Here is an 18,337-nt window from a genome sequence, read left to right as displayed (position 1 = left end):
TGTGTGTGTGTGTGTGTGTGTGTGTGTGTGTGTGTGTGTGTGTGTGTGTTGGGGATTTTATTAGTTAAATTCAATGCAATGGCCACAAGGTGTCAGACATTGTATTGGGAACTGAAGATACAGAAATGAAGGAGACAATATTGTTATAATATGGTACATGGTCTAGGTAACTACAGTGGAAGTCCTTTATGATTGTTTCCTAATTCATTTTACATTTTAAAAAATATACTTGCTTTTATTGTGTGCTGCATGATAATTACCTGTATCACAGTTGAATTCTCCATCTTATTAATCAGTGGTACAAAGAGATACTTACTAACTTTGGAGGCAAAAATCAAAACTTAACAATTTCAAAGGTACTCTCTATTTAAGTATGCAAACAAATTTTTCAATACTTTTTGATAGTGTGCATTAAAAAAACTACCTTGATAACTGATTTGTTATGGAGGATAAGATTATTTCTATTGAAGAAAAGGTAATTCCTGGCAAGAATTATAAGGTAATACCTAGAGGAAAGGAAAAATTGCACCAGAGAAAAATAGATGAATTCATCCATTGTTACTTGAATGTCAGTCATAGTCAATAAATTTTATCATTGATGGATTCATAATATTGTTTGGGAGAGAAAATAAAAAAATATACAAACATCTATCTTTTCAGGCAGGCTTTACTGTCACTAACTTCAACAGTTTCATTATACACACTGGGGATTCACAAAATGATGGGTTTCTATTTCTTAATCCATCCACCTGAAAGAACGCATGGGAGAGAAGTCAATTCATAAGTCACAATGGCAGAAGCTTTAGCTGTTGCTATTAAGATTTAAAGCCAGAAGTGATTGCTCTGTTGAGAGTTTGGTAATCCTTGAGGTGACCGTGGATTGGTTGATTCACTATTAAAGATGAGGCCAGAGACTTTCCATTACGAAAGAACAGAGTGGAGCTAAAGAAAAATTCTATGGCTTAATTTGGAGACTACCTGTTAGGTAAAAATAATGGAAGTTAGAAAAAGAAATTTTTAGGAATGTTGTCAAAAATTTGCTTTCTCTGCAACGGTTATATTCTCTTTATTTTCTTTTTTCTCAAAACTATTCCTGCTTGAAATGATCATAGCGAAACAATTGTACTCATTTAAGATAATGTGAGAAAATAAAACATTTAATCTGATATCCTTTATGCCTCTGGAAGGAAATGTGTCCTGTGATTCAATTGCTTTTTACTGCTGATAGCCTTTTTCTCTTTTGAATGCAGATCATGTTAATAATTTTTTAAATAGCATGTCTGAAATATCATCTCTTATGTCTGCAATTGGGAAATATTAAAAGTCTTGTAAAGATCTTATAATTTATTGTATAAAACATTTTCCCTAAACTGCCTCTAACCACACTAGGAAATGATTTCTTCCTGCTTCTCTTTAAGCAAATGATCTTTGCAAGTATTTTTCCTTTATCTTCAGCTCATCTATAAATTGTCTTCATTTAATAGTAACATTAATTAAGTTATTATTAGATTTATGGGTAATTAAATAAATAATAGTACCACCTGAATAAAATGTCATATTAAATTAGGCTGAGTGATTAACTGCTACTCAAAGACAATAATCTTTAGTAAATTTACTCTTTTCTCCCCTGAGTAATATTACAAAACCCATTTAAGGCTCAAAATCTTTTTGAGTTTCCTTGTATACCATTTTGTAGTCGGTGCTCTGGATTGGACAATGGCCTAATTTCCCAAGTGATATGAAGTAGCACATCTATTGAACTTTCTGACTACTATGCAATGCTCTACATGCCTAGGACAAAAGGGGAGAAGGAATGAGAAGGAAGGAATTTATTATGTATTAGTTACTTGTTATTCATAAATTTTTTTAACCTTCCCAAAGCACCATAGGGTAGCATCATTATTCTTATTCTGCAGATGAGACAACCAAAGCCCTCTTGAAATGAAATGATTTGCCTGAAATCATACGTCAGGTAATTAAGTGGCAGAACCAGGATTCGGATACAATTCTCCATGACTCTAAAGTGTGTGCTCTCTCTCTGACTCCATAGTGTCTTTGAATATATAGCATAGATTCTCTTCTCTTTCTTCCTTGGATTAGACTTGCTTCCTTGGTGGACTCCTCCTCACTCACTAAAACAGGTTCTAAGGTACCTTGTGCCTTAGTGGCTACCACTCTAGCTGTCTAACCACCCATCGTGACGCCTATGAATATGGACATCATAGCCATGCCTTGACTCACAGCTCTAGGATAGAACCTTCTGGATAGCCTTGTTGGGTATCACCTTATACAATTTCAACTAGGATAAGCACATCATCTAGAATATAATCATACTGATGACTCTAATAAACCAAGTTTTAATGAATAACAAATATAAATACAGTGAAAAGAGATAGTAACAGAGTTCAATAGATGTCCATTGGTTGATGCTTGAGAATGGAAAGGAAAATCAGGCTTATGCCAGTTTTCCTCAAATTGATAATTATTATAAAAAAAAAACAGCCCTGTGGGTATTTAAATTTGGAAAGTGCTGGTCTAAAGAGATGTGAGTACACTTTTTTAAGGAAGAATGTCTGAGAACCTTGATTAGCTAATGTGATTGTGAGAAGGCAGTTCGTGAACGTGGTTGACCACATTACCTTATATTTTATTTTTCCCTCGATGACCTGTTGAGAAACCGGTGCTCTCCAATCACTCTTTGAGAAACACTGGTTTATGTCAACAAAAAAAGAAGCCATGAGCTTTTGTACATCTTTTCCTTTAATACAACACAATGTAGTTACTGAAAATCACAATCTGTCCCTCGTATCTTACATTTGATTCTTGTACACTTCCTGAAACTCTTCTGAAACTTGCTCACCACTTCTTCTTGGAAGAAAGAGTCTGGTGGGCTTCAACACAAATTGTTGCTAATGAATTGACTTTTGACAAACTGCAGGAGTTTTCATTTTACTAGGGAGGCCCCAAATACTGGAAATGAAGCTATTCTTCTTCATATAGACTATAAGCATTGGCATTCCCCAACAACTGCTACGATCTTATGTGGACAAAGTGCGATTCAGGCTTATGTGAAGTGATAGAATATTTTTGCTTGTTAAATATGATTATCAGTAGCATAATGCCATTGAAATCAAGCCATCGAGGTACTTGCAAATCCTTCTCAGCATCATCTCACTGTCTAAGTAGTAGACGTCTGTGACAATGGATAGAAGCATTTTTATCACTGATAAGAATAGATGTCTGTGTAAGAAACTCACTAATGCTAGAGGCTGTCAGAGTTAATACAAACTCTTAATCTCTATCTTTTAACAAATGCTACTCATGAGTGTAAGGCTGGTGGCGGGCACCCCTCCCCTCCCTAAGGAAAAAAAGAGAAGCCCACAAGACCCGCCCTAAAGCTGGAACAAAGAACTTCCCAGTTTTCGCGCCCAAAACTCTCCGCACCAAAAATCCCCCATTCCCCCAACTCTAAAACGTATATAAGCCCGCTCAAAACTTCCAAGTGGCGCGACTTCTCAGGCCCCTCTCTCAGGACCTGTGAACCTCGCTCGCCTGAGAGCGCTCAATAAAGCCACGTTGTTTGCCCTCCCCCCAACCCCCCCAACCCCCCCACCCCCGTCTGTCTTTCTTTCTCCTCGCCACTAAAACTTTACAATGAGATTGAAGGATTTTGAGATTGAAAGATTTATGAGCAAGTTTTAAACTTTACAATGAGATTGAAGGATTTTGAGATTGAAGGATTTATGAGCAAGTTTTAAACTTTGCAATGAGATTGAAGGATTTTGAGATTGAAGGATTTATGAGCAAGTTTTGAGATACTACATATTGTTTAGAAACGAGGAATTTTCTTTGTTTCTGTAAATTAAAAAAATGCTGTAGTGTTAGCTGTATTACTACTCTGGTATCTACATTTATGTATTGGAATGTTTTAGAATTGTGATGAGGATATAAAGGAGCTAGAGTCATAAAGCCACTTTTTCTTCGAAAGCTTTTTTTCATATATCTTTCACCCATAAGGATCACCTCCAATAAGCAGTGCCCGAATAAGTAAGAATCTTAGAAATGACTGTCTTAATAATTTATTCACATTATTATCTAAAGGGAGTCCTATATCATAAATGCAGGACAAGAATTTCAGTCAATGGACATTAAATTTGTGAAATATCTATTTGGAATTAGAAATCAAAAGATACTCTATTTTCCTCTGCACTCCTACACTAAGAGCAGTAAGAATGTATTATAGTGTTGCTGTCAGCACTGGCTGACTACAAAATATTGAAGATATGTGCAAAACATCCAGCAACTAGAGGGTAATTAGACCCTGGGTCTTCCCATCAATGGGGACTATGTATTTCCCTTTGGTCTTTCTTACTGCAGGTCCATATCTAAATATGCAAACTATTGCCCGACATATTGGCTCACACCTGTAATCCCAGCACTTTGAGAGGCCAAGGCAGGAGAATCATTTGAGTCCAAGAATTCAAGATCAGTCTGGGCAACATAGGGCGATCCCATTAAAAAATAATAAAAAATAAGAAAAATTAGCTGTGCATGTCAATGCATGCTATAGTCCTGACTACTTGGGAGACTGAGGCAGGAGGATTGCTTGAGTCCAGGAGTTCAAGGCTGCAGTTAGCTATGATGATGCCTCTGCATTCCAGCCTGGGCAACAGAGCAAGACCCTGTCTCTAAAAAAATAAAAATAAATATGCAAACTGTCTAAAAGCCCATCTAATAAGGATAAAATTAGGGAAGCAGCAGAGATTATCCTGCTCCTTAAGAACAACATTTTCTATGTGAATTCTTAGATTGCCACAGAAAGGGGCATAAACACTCTGACCATATTGTTGGGCTTTTTCCAGGATTATACTCATTTGTATTGAGCACTTCCCACAACCAATTAGTTCAACTGGGGACTAATTGAATGAATATGGGAAATATTCTTGAAGTCTAATTTATAATCTTGAAGCCATTAGTGCACGTGGTCTTCGATTGTAGATTTAGTTTTATAAGTTTTAAATGAAAAGTGCACTACCACCAGTTTCTGAGGGAACCAGTTTCTCCATGTCTTTGTCAACACTTGTTGTATTGCCTGTATTTTTCATTATAGCCATCTGGAGTGTACATAGTGGTATCTTGTTGTGGTTTTAATTTGTATTTCTCTAATGACTAATAATGTTGATAATCTTTTCATATGTCTATTAGCCATTTCTATAGCTTCTTTGGTGAAATGCCTACTCAAATCTTTTGCACATTTAAAAAACTGGGATCTGCCCTATTATTGACTTGTAAGGATTCTTTGTATATTCTGGATACAAGCCTTTAATCAGATATATGATTTGGAAATATTATTTTTCACTCTGTGGCTTGTCATTTCTTTCTCTAACAAAGACGTTTTTGCCCCATCTTTTTTAAATTTTGATAAAGTCCAATGCATCAATTTCTGCTTGTGTAAATTGTGCTTTTGGTTTCATATCTTTGCTTAACCCAAAGACATAAAAATTTTCTCCTATGTTTTGTCCTGGAAATTTTATAGTTTTAGTTCTTACATATAGGTCTATGATTCATTTGCATTAATTTTTGCATGTGGTCTGAGGTAGGATCTAAATTCATAATTTTGCTTGTGGCTATCCAGTTGACCTAGAACCATTCGTTAAAAATACTATCCTTTCTGCATTAAATTACCTTGGAAGCTTTGTTGAAAATCAAGTGACTAGAAATGTGAGAATTTGTTTCTGGATTCTCAAGTTTGTTTAATTGATCTACATTCCTGCTCTTATGCAAGCATCACACTGTTTTGATTATTGTAGCTCTATAGTATTTTAAATTTGAATAGTATATGTATTTGAACTTTGTTCATCTTTTAAAAGTTGTTTCGGCTATTCAGGGCTTGCATTACCAAAAAAATCTCAAATACCAGCCTCAATATTGATAGGAATTGCATTGCATCAATACTTCAAATTGAAGAGAATTGGCATTTGAAGCATGTTAAGTGTTCCAGTGCAAAAACATGAAATATCTCTCCATTTATTTAGATCTTCTTAATTTCTCTCAACAATGTTTTGTAGCTTTTAGGGTGCAAGTATTATACTACTTTTGTTAAACTTACTCATAAATATTTTGTTGCTTTTGATGCTCTTGAGTATGGATTTGTTTTCTTAATTTCATTGCTGGGTCATCTTTCTGTATTGATGAGTCATCTTTCTTTTGCTTCTTTCAAGATTTTATCTTGGTCTTTGATTTTTAAGACTTTCACTATGATGTATTTAGATTTGATTTCTATACAATTATCTAACAAGGGGATCATTAAACTTTTTAGATGTATAGATTGATGATTTTAATGAAATTAATAAATGGTTTGGAAACATTAAGCCATTCTTTCCTCAAAAAATTTTTTTTAAAAATAATATGGTTTTATTTATATGCTATTTATAGGATGCTGAAGAAACTTGATTTCTGAAAATTATACTGTGAAAGTACAATTAGAGACAAAATACAAACTTCTGCACAGCATTACAATGATATTTTACAGCTTATGGAAAAAATACAAGAGACTTTAAATGATTTGTACTTTCTCTATACATACTATAGGTCCCTATAACATTAAATTAAAAAATACAACTTTGTATTGTAGTATAATATTAGAGGTTATTTATATCAATATTGCCTGTGCATGCCAACAAAATAACATCTTAACAATAGAATTACAAATACAAACTACAAATATTGACTTTTGTAATGACACTTATCATTACCTTTGGGATTGTTTTATTAAACCATAACCCTTGGGATCCATATGTATCTTTTATGGAAGGTACTCAAAACACTTTGCAAACATTGAATATTATTTTGGATATCAGTGACAAGTGATACATTAGTCATTGATTTCTATGGCAGTGCCCGTTTCCTACAACATCACTTCTGGGAGTGGGCTGTATTTGCATTGGTTGAATTAAACAATTTATAGATTGGAATTTTCCAAGATGGAAAATAATTTGTGTGAACAATGTATTATGAGCTTCGGACAAATTTAAGATAATGTAGACTATTTAGAGCATTGTTTGACATCTCAAGTCAGCAAGCAGAGCTAGCTGGGTTTCTCATCAGTCCAGGTATCACTCCACTCACAACTGTAGGGGTCAGTCCTACTAATTATGGTAAAGTTATAGATGCATTGGTCTTAGTGATTAACAGTCCAGACTTTGGAGTCAGAAAGATCTGGGTTCAAACTCTGGCTCTACTATTTAATAACTCTGTAAGTTTGGGCAGAACATTATTAACCTCTGACTCCAATAGAGGATTAACAAAAATTTTTTTCTGCCCCTCTGGTTCTTCTCCTTCCAGAACTTTTACTATCCACACTGTGGTATGCTTGTTGTGGTCCCACAAGTCTCTGTTCTGTTAATTTTTCTGTCAGTAAGGTTCTGTTAATTTTTTTTTATTTTTCTCTTTCTTTAGTTGGGTATTTTCTATTAATCTTCAGGTGATTCCTTTTCTGCCATCCTCAATCCCAGGCTGAGTTCTTCTGATGAAATTTTTATTTCAGTTATTATATATTTTAACTCAGAATTTCCATTAGATTATTTTTCATAAATTTTGTTTCTTTACTGGTATAATCTATTTATTGAGATGTTGTCATCATACTTTCCTTCAATTCTTTAAACATGGTTTCCTTCAGGAATGTGCACATATGTTTATAAAATGAAGTCTTTTTTTGTGTTAAGAACAACATCTGTGCCACTCAAAGCTGATATCAATTGACTGCTTTTGTTTCGCTGATTATGGGTCATGTTTTCCTGTTCTTGGCCTATCTTGCAATGTTCTGTTGAAAATTGAGCATTTTAGACAATATGCTATAGCAACTGTTGATTACCTTTTTTTCTATTTTGATCATTGTTTCTCCTTTTTTTTCTTTTAATAACTTTCCTAGAACAATGTTTGTACATCTCAAGTCAGTAAGGATTTCACCCTCTGCAGATGGTTCTGTGTGTGATCTGGAGGGTTCATAAAGTTCAGGAAATTTCTTGCATCCCCTTTGTGTGTGCATACAGCTTCATGTTCCCCAGAGGTATGTGGTTAGTTTGTAGCTAGTCTGATCTCTCCTGCATGTGCACATAACCTTCCAGAAAGCCCGGGATAAGCCAAGAGCTTATGAGAGCCCTCTATGTCCATCTCATTCCCTGGATTGTACTGTTAAAGGCGTGGCTCATTTGCTGGTTTGTTTTTGCCCCAACCAGGAATACAACCTCAGGCTAGCTGAGCTGCGGCCCATCCCCATTTGTTGGACATGGAGGTTACTGCTATTACTGACAATGTTGTTGGGTGTGGTAGTCAATGAGTTTTTGATCTCATACTATAGATACATTGGTAAGCCTTACTTCCTGAGTTTTACTTATTTTGGATCCTTACCACACCAAGCACAACACACACACACACACACACACACACACACACACACAGATATGATGAATATAAACATAGATAAACTTGACTTCTTTGTAGAAAGCAGAAAAAAACTAAGAGACAAAATGTCCTAAGCTAATCTTTTGAGTAACATATGAAGTACAAAGGCAGGCGAATGCTTCACTTTGCTATGATGTGAATGTTTGTAACCCCCTCAAATTCATTTGTTGAAATCTAATCTATGTGATGGTACTAGGATGTGGAGCATTTGGGAGATGATTAGATCATAAGGGAAGAACCCCCATTAATGGGATTAGTGACCTTATAAGTGACGTGGCAGAGAGTTGCTTGGCCTGTTCCACTATGTAAGGACGTAGAGAGAAGGTGCCATCTATGAACCAGGAATTGGGCTCTCACCAGGTACAAAATCTGCTGGTGCCTTTGTCTGGGACTTCCTAGCCTCCAGAACTGTGAGAAATAAATTTCTCTTGTTGATTAGCTGCCTAGTTTATGGTGTTTTGTTATAGCAGCCCCAATGGACTAAGACACACCTTCACTTACATTCATATTACTCAGTTCTTAAGACATTTTCATTTTTTGAAATTTTCACCTTTATCTATATCCATATTTCTCAGTTCCTAGGATGCTACCCTTTCCATTCACAAAAGGTTTTTAGTCTTTAGAATTTATTTGATGTTAAAAAGAGGAGCTGAGTTTCTTCCCTAGTAGACATATCTTATCTTCCTTCTCCCAAAGTCTGTGATAAATGAGAATAAATTGGGAGAAAAGATCTATAACTTTTTGTTTTGATTATAAATTCACTCACTAATGCCTCTGGACAAAAAATTTAATTCATTCATTTTAAGATTTTCACTCATTAAGTGATTTAAAAAATTTTATAAGTGTCTCCTATTAAAACTTGGGAAAGCCCCTGTCTTCAGTGAGCTTGCAGTCTGGTAGGGAGATACATAAAGCAGCAGCCAAGGGTTCCCATGCCGAATGGGGAGGGCTCTCTCTAGGGCATGCCCAAGGAACTGTGAGTGTAGATGGGCAGGCATATTAACCCAGGCCGGGGAGGTACAAGGGAAGTGCCTTGGAGGTGGAGGTCAACATCAAATCCGGTCTTGAAGGTCATAAAATCCAGGTTCAGGGAGGCATAGAGAATTCTGGGAAGAAGGAGTTACATGGGCAAAATCATGGGGGCATGTTTTATTTATGGAATTGCATGTATTTCGGTTTTTATTTTATCTTATTTATTTTATTAACTTACATAGAACTTAGTGTGTGTCAGCCTCCATTCTAACGTTTTATAAGTTTTAATTCATCTAAGATCCTTTGCTTTAATGCATCTTTAGAATTGGGGTTGGCAAACTAACAGTCTATAAGTCAAATCCAGCCCAGCGCCTGCTTTTGTAAATACAGTTTTGTTGGAAACAGTCATGCTCATTTGTTTGTGTATCATCTGTAGCTGCTTTAACATTGCAATGACAAAGGTGACAAATTGCATCAGAGAGCATATGGCCCACAAAGTCTAAGATGTTTACTATCTGAGTGTTTACTTACAAGGTTTGCTAGTCTCCAGTGTAGGACTTAGCTTTAGAGGAGAGACATGAAGCTAGAGGGAGAAGGGGCAAGATTATGGAGATGGTTGGTTCAAGAAAGGGGACTCACTTACCAGTGCCTTGCAATGTAAGGTAATTGCTCTTCAGTGTAACTGCACCCAGCAACCTGCATAATTAATAATGGCCCATACAGACTGCTCAGGGAGAACTGTTAATGTCACCAGAGACTACGACAACATCTCATGATCTACCCGGTTCTACAGAAAGAGAGAAACTTCACAAAAGATAACTGTTTGTACCCACAGCTGAGGTTTCTGTACTTGTTAGCTGAAGTAAAACAGTTTCTGCATTCACAATCTAATTTTATAATAGGTAAAATGATGCTTGGATTGTAGATATGTGTCTTCTTAGCAAAAAGACAAATCTTAGATCTCTTTCCAGCATCAATGATGTTTAATACCTCATACATAGGTCCTGCTACCACTGACTAATCCCTTGACCCAAGATAAACTATTTGGTCTTTTTGAGCCCCAGTTTCTTCATCTGACTTAAAAAAAAATCTTTTGAGAATTCGACAAGATAATAAATGTATGGTCTTTAGTATAGAAATTAGTATATAGTGGGAGCTCAATAACTATGTTTGTTATCGTAGAAATCACAAAGCTTCAGAGACTTCTCTCTGTGTCTCTTTAAAGCTGTGTACCTGTAACCCTATATATTTTTTCTATTAAAGAAAAGCTTATTGTTGCAAGTCAACAAACTTCAGCATAATCAAAATGCTCATGAGGTAAACAGCTTGAAGATTAAAGACATATTAAAAGTACAAACAAATAACATTTCTTGGATTTTTTTTTCAAAATTAATTTGGGCACAAAGCAGAAATCTTTCTGAGAAGGGATCTGATAACAATGAAGTCTGGAAATATCAGAGAAAATCAATGTGCTATTTTTGTTTTCAATTTTCCAGATGCAATAAAAAAGGGTGAAGCATGAGAGTGTGTGTGACTAACGCGATCCTGAGAAAGACGAGAAGTAGAATCAAAGTGCTACGGCACGTTCCCTTTATCCACACCCATTTCCCCTCATCCTATCCTCCGTGCGAGTTCCCTGACCCATCCACAGAGCGGCCAGTTCTCTGGTCTCCACGCTTGCTCAGGTTTTCTGCCTATCAGTCAAGTGTTGTCAAAATAGTAGGGCTTTGCCCTGGAAACCAAAGCATCTGAATTAAAGGAAGATATATTAATATTAGAGTTTCCATCCTTGATAATGAACAATCTGGAATATTAAGTTAGCAGAGAGGGTATAAGAAAGCTGGAAAAGGAAGAAAATGCCAGCACAGAGGGGTACGGCCCCTGACTCCCACACACACAAGCCTTGATCCAAACGTTTTAGCAAAATCTATCAGTCTGGGAAAGTCTTTGGAAAAACTTCCCCCTTCATGTTGTCATCTGTGTCTTGAGAATCCAAAGACAGTTCCAGTTTATACATCTCATAGGTGAGAGAGCCCAGGAGATAGCTTTATCTTGTGCTTTTAACTGAGAAATACAAACCTAACGGTTAATTCCTGGAAGCATAAACTACAGTCTTTTTTTTTTTTTCCAGCATTTTTTTTAAACAGCATCTGATAATAAATCATACACTGGTGTTGTTCCCAGGTCTCTGAAGTTTGTGCAGGGATTCCTGTAGTTCACCCATGGGAAAAACTTCCTGTACCTGTTGGTTGTGAACTTGGGTGGAATGTATTAAAACCTTACCATAAGTCTACAGATAACTTGGTAAGCTTATTCGGGGATATCATGTGTCTGTTCAATTTTCTTCGATGGCTAAGGTCGAAAGGACAACAGAGCTCCTGAGTGATGGGCAGAGCCTTATGAAGCTCTTTCACCACTTTCTCTGTGAATTTTGTCACTATACACATGGGAGAATAATCCCCATGTGGGAAATACGAGTCTACAAAAGAGAATTGACTTTTGACAGGGAAAAGCATCTAGTCCCCCTCACAACCTCCCAGAAAGGAGATAGACAATAGAAAAAAGTGTTCATATCCACTTGCATGGAACAACTTATAAAATCCACCTGTAAATGTTTAAATAGAACTTCAAGCTTTAGTTCTTTCCTGTGTCCCACCTGTACAGTTTTGCCAGGATTATGAGTTTGGCAGGCAGAATATGTGCCAGAAACATCCTCATAAATTTTGAATGAAATTGCCATGTTGATGCTGGCCTCAGATTATAACCATTTCTTTCTCTGCTATGGTAATAAATCTGAACAGTTCTAGCTATTGAATTATGTTACTCAGCATTGTCAGAATGGCAGATAGTGAAATTCTGTCTTGAGGAATAACACAGAACTATTTGTAAGGATGTAATCAAGGATTACAACCTATGAACAATGAGACCAGCAAAAACTTTCCAGGGACTTTTGGTCTATATGATGCAGCTTTTATCATTGTCCCTGATTGATGTCCCTGATATTTATTTACAAATTGGTATTTATTTGTAGACATTTCTTGTTCCAGTCTTTACACTTGAACACAAGTGAGTTTCTTTAAACCTGAAAAGTATGCAATCATTGAAAATATTTATTTTAATACATCTCACCAATATATTACAAACCCATGAAGATTAAGTTTCTGTCTTGACCTGTCATAACTTTTTTTTCTTTTATCTTAATTTTGGTGAACAAAGAGTTAACTAAACCTTTAATTTCTGTATGTGTAACAAATAGAAAGTTTGTTTCTGGAGCTGAACTTTATTTCTGCTTGAAGCCCCCACTCAGCTGCAGTGACAATAATCTTATCAACCGAGGCCCTCCTCCATTGTGTCCAGGCTGGGGAGATTTCTCTAGTGACAAAGTGACAAAATGAGGAGAAGAGGGAGATGTCAGGTTCTCAAGTTACTGGTCCCCACAGAAAATCTGAGATGTTTTTTGTGCACCCTGGCATTTGGGTTTCAGTCTTTTGGTCTCAAGCTTGAGGGTTGGGGATGTCTGTGGCTTCCTTCACGTGTGGTGTGGCAGAAATACCTGTGAGGCAGCCCTTCTGCCTGGACATATTTGAAGCATCACCCCAGAACTTGTTAGAGATGCAAATTCTAGAGCCTCCCGACCAACTTTCTAAGTCGGAAACTAACATACAGTCAGGAGATTGCAAATTCTCCAAGTCTCCATTCTACAAAGGCTCTGCCCAGGAAAGAGTGGGCAGGCATTACCAAACAGCCTCTCCTTCCCTTGCAGTGGGAAAGAGGGCTTGCGAATCTCATTCTAGTTCCCTTTCTCTCTCTCTCTTTCTTTTTCGAATAGACTTTATTTTTTAAGAGCAATATTAGATTTACAGAAAAATCAAGCAGATATCACAGAGCATCCTCACCTTCCCTATTATTATCTTGTGGTACAGCTGTTACAATTAATAAACTGACATTGATATATATTATCAACTAAAGTCCATAATTCACATTAAGATTTACTCTTTCTATTGTACATTTTTATGGGTTTTGGCAAATACATAAAGTCAAGTATCTATCAAGGCAATATCATACAGAATACAAAATTTAACTTTAAGCTAATTAAAATTTGGAGATCATAATGTTTTCCCACAGAAAATAAATTAGACAAATAAAGACCTTAGTCACCATTAAATGCTTCGAGAAACAAAATAAAGTTCAAAAAGTAAGGCCATTTACAGATTTAGAATAGTTTACTCCCCTAAGAAACAATATGAAAACACAGTGCTATTATTAAGTTCAAATGTAACAATTAAAAGTAGGCTGGAAGCTAATAACATCTATTTAACTGATTTGCTTCGATCAAAAATCAAGTAAAATAGTAGTGTTGGATTCTCCAGCTTGACTGAAGGCTAAATTCCCAGTTTTTAGCCTGTGAAAAAATCAGTTCCTTTTAAAAAACAAGCTTTTTAATGTTAATTAGGAAATAACATTTGCAAGAATTTCCGTATTAGATAATATAACTTTACCTTGCTAGTTCAAGTTTGTTAACTCACACTAAGTATCCACAGAAATAGCTTCAAACACCTACCTGCTCTCAGCATGTCCTGCAGTACACACAGCCACACGTGTGTTCACCAGAAAGGATGGGCAGGTACACTCTGCTTGCAGTAAGAGCATCCCACGTTGCTTGTATGGATGATAAATAATCAACAAGCTGTAATCAAGTGGATTCTGATTTTTCTGGCCACTTGTTTTAAATTTTGGGGGTGAGGGTGGCGGGGAGGGGTACAGAGAAGAAAAAAAGGAATTGGGGTCCCTCTGCTGGTGAACCCACAGATGAAAGCAGGTTAAGACATTGGAACAATAAAATATTTTATTAATTGCTGTTGACCCAAACCCAAGTTCCTGCTCATCCCTCTAAGTTATGTGACTATAATTTTAAATCTTGACATCATTTTATTATATTTATTTTCGATTTTATTGCTTAGCCTTCGTATGGTCTATGTTTAATGAAAGCACGTTGGCATCTGTGGGTGTATAAGGGGAAAGAAGGCTTTTCACATTTTGTCTGAGATCATGTGATCTGGCTTTGTAGTTCAGCAAAGTCTTGGTCACTACTTAAAACTGATTTGAGAGACTCAGAGGTGTGAAGAAAATACCCAAGCATTAAGCATCAGATAAGGTCACAGGCTCTCTTAGTAACAGCAACAGCAACGCAGTATAATTTTAACAAATCACTTATTGTCTCTTGGTCTATATTTTCTCGTTTGTAAAAAATGAGTTAGAGGGCCTAGTAGATCACTAGGTTTTAAAATGCTGCAAAGCCATTCTTTCTGTTTGTTTGTTTGAAGTTAAGATATATGTTTAACAAAAACAGGGGAACTTCTCTTTTAAAGGGCTGTTCCCTCTTTGCTCAGCCCCAGCTTAGTAGATGGAGACACCTATGCCATTAATAAGCCACCAAGAATACCCCAACCTAAGCCTTAGAGAGAGCGGGAAGAGGCCACTCCATCCCGTGGGAACGAACACCAGCGTCAGGGCTGATCTCGCAGATTTGTTGCTCTCCACCGTCGTAGATAGACAGATATGCCCTGGCGTTAGCAAACTGGCACATGAGAAGCTACCCACCTCCCTCCTGCCAAGCTTCAATTCTCTAATCATCCTTTTTGAATTCATTTTCCAAAAAATCCCTCAGATCAGTAAATGACCCTCCAGGTGACCCCCCCAAATACCTAGGAATCAACTTGGAGCCGTCTCTCATCTCCGCGTCTGATTCGTCAGCTAATCTTGTTGCCCCTATGACCGTAACATGTCTCGAATTCACTCACTTTCCCCGTCTCTGCACCCCCTGTCTACTCCAACCACCATCCTCCGTAGCAGCACTACTGGAGAGGCTCTGGGTCTGGTCTCTGCTTTTGCTCTTGTCTGTTCCTCCCATGGGCCATTCTCCACTTGGCAGCTGCTAGAGTGGCTGTCCTCAAAGGTAAATCAGATTTTGTCCTCTTCTGCTTAAGTTGCTTCAATTACTTCCACTGCACTTAAAATAAACTCCAAACTCCTTACCCCTCTCTGGTGCCTGCTTACTTTTCCAATTTACCATAGACCACCTCACCCACTCGGTGCACTTCAGTGCACTGACCTTTCCTCTCTTCCTTAGGCATAGGTAGCAGCTCGGCACCTGTCCTAGCCATTCCTTCTGTGGGGACGTGTCCCACCCCACCCCAATGCTTCATGTGACTGCTCCTTCTTCATGTGGAGGTCTGATCTCATTTGTCAGTGCCTCAAAGAAACTGTCTTTTGACCAGGCTCCGCATGCTGCCTCCACCCTGTTCCCTGAATCTTCAACATAGCACCCCATTCATAATACTTCCTTTACAGGGCTTCTTGCAAGCCACATTCCTTGGTTACTGTGTGCACTTGTTTGCTCCCTGTCTCTCCAGCTGGCACCTGCAGGAGGGCAGTAACCTTGTCTACCTGGTTTCACTGCTGTGCTTTGCAGACCTAAAAAAGTTGGTTGGTAAACAGTAAGCACTCAATGGGATTTTGCTTAATGAAAGAAGATATTGATTTTAACATCCTGTGAGATTCAGAATTATTTAAGTTCTAATTCTTAGTTGCAATTCTTAGAGGTTGACTGGGAAATTATAAAGTCTCATTCATGTCCTTTGGTTTTTCTGGGCACCTTATGACAGTCAGTTCACATGTTCTTTCTCTAGGGAAACTTCCTGTGTTTCTTCTGATCTGGGTTTTCTCTTCTGTGTATTTACCTGTTACCATTGATCTTATTACACAGTTTTGCTATTATTGACTTATATTTGTGACTTCTCCACTAGACTGAATTTCTTGACAGTAGAGGCCACTTCTTATTTGTTTTTGAAGGCTTAGGACAGCATCTGTACAATATGCATGATAGCTAATTGGTGCATAAGTAAATGCGAGAATCCACTAAAAATCAGAATCACATCTCTTTAAATCAATGACAGTATGGCAGGACATGTAACATGAAATGCCTTTGAATAATTCCAGGGCTCTCAAAATTCACATGCAAAGCCAATGTATAAAATCATGGCGTATGCTAACTGATAGTTAAATAATACTGAAATAGTATGCACTGCTGTCAGCATCTCTACCCAACCAAGCTTTCCATCTCATTTTGCCACAGACTTCTGCTGTTATCTCCAAGATGCCCCTGTGATCCTCTTTGATTCTTTGCTTAGAAACCACCTTTTTAAGGTGCTCATAATTGAGAGCTAATAAAAATGTCTTTAGTGAAACCCTCCTAGATTTGGCTAAAGTAGGGGTTAGCTTTCACCCACCCTCCCTCATGCATATACCTCAGCAACCACAGATATAAAACAAGTGCATTATACAAGTGGTCTTCTGTTCTTCCTTTCTTTTAACTTGCAACATGAACACTTCACAAGAACTTGTTGGATTTAATTGACTTATAGTTCAGCTGCCTCTGCCTTGTAGATTTGTCCCCATAGGGTCTGTAGGCTCTGTGGACTGTGGCAGCAAGGGCCACAATTGTCTAATTTTGCATTGCTGCTTCTCTATTTCCTTCAGCATTTACAAGATATAGGAAGGCATCACACTTCCTTCATTTCTAGCAGACCACCTGGTTCTGGCAAAGTCAGCTTGGTATTAGAAGAGTTTTGCCAGTCCTGACTCTCTACATCACAGTTGCTCTACTTCCAGTTCATTCTATACCACTTTTAAAGATCTCATTATTAGTGTTCTGAAACAATTCTACAAAAGTAGATGAAGATAGAAATAATGTCCAGGGGCTCAGAGGCCAGATGGCAGATGAGAAACACCTCCAGCCAGAGCATCTCTGCAAGAAGGAGAAATTTTAGATGAAAGAGAAAAAAACAAACAGGCAGACAAACACAGATCGGATGAGGGTCAGAAGGAAGGGTGCCTAAACCTGCAGGAGACTTCACTGGAAGAGGTGGCAGAGCAGAACTAGAAGGACAAAGACATTAACAGGGATTAAACCCTGAGAGGCTTGGAGACCAGCAGGAAGGGTAGGTGGAATGGTTAAAATTCCCCTTCCTTGCGTCTCACCCTGCTGGTGGGCTCTTGAGCTAGAGAGACCTGTCGACACCAGCCCCTCCCTGGAGGCTTTGCCCAGAGGCGGGGAATGGACCTTTGACCCCTGCTAAAAGCATTCATGTAGCTAGAGGGCAGGATTACCCAACCCAGCCCTGCCCAGCCTCACTCCCCAACCTTCCCCCACAGAGATGGAGAATAAGGACACACCTTAGTCCCAGGGCCTCACCCACCACCTGAAGCCCTAGAGTGCTTCTTCAGAGGAACTAGAGCTGGTTACAGTACCCAAAATCAAAATTGCAGCTTGTTCCTCCCAGCAAGTGCCACCTACTGACGGGGAGGTCAATTTTCAGCCCTTTTACTACATTTACTGATTCATCATACAGGGTGTGGTCGAATCTCACCCACAAACACCACCTACTGGCTCAGAAACTAAACTGTGTGTCATTAAATAAAAATCCAAAGGTAAGAAGCAACAGCTGCTCCAGATGGGAAGGAATCAGCAAAAGAACCCTGGAAGCATGAGGAATCAAACTGAAAGGACACCCACAAAAGGGAACACCAGCTCTTTAGCAATGGATATCAACCAAAATCAGAACACTGAAATGAGAGAAGAAGAATTTCAAACATGGATTGTAATAAAACTCAATGACATGCAAGAGAAAATGGATATCTAATACAAAGAAACCACAAAAAAAATCCAGGACATGGAAGAAAAATTCACTAAAGAAACTGAAATATTAAAGAAAAATAAAACAGAACTTCTGGAAATGAAGACTTTATTGAAAGAATTTCAAAACACAGTGGAAAGCCTCAGAATAGGCTAGATCAAGCAGAAGAAAGAATCTCAGGGATTGAACATAGCAACTTTCAATTA

Source organism: Propithecus coquereli, unplaced genomic scaffold, assembly GCF_000956105.1.
Source record: "Propithecus coquereli isolate 6110/MARCELLA unplaced genomic scaffold, Pcoq_1.0 Scaffold88, whole genome shotgun sequence".
Lineage (NCBI taxonomy): Eukaryota > Metazoa > Chordata > Mammalia > Primates > Indriidae > Propithecus > Propithecus coquereli.
The sequence above is the reverse complement of the archived record's forward strand: the minus strand, read 5'-3'. Positions refer to the sequence as shown.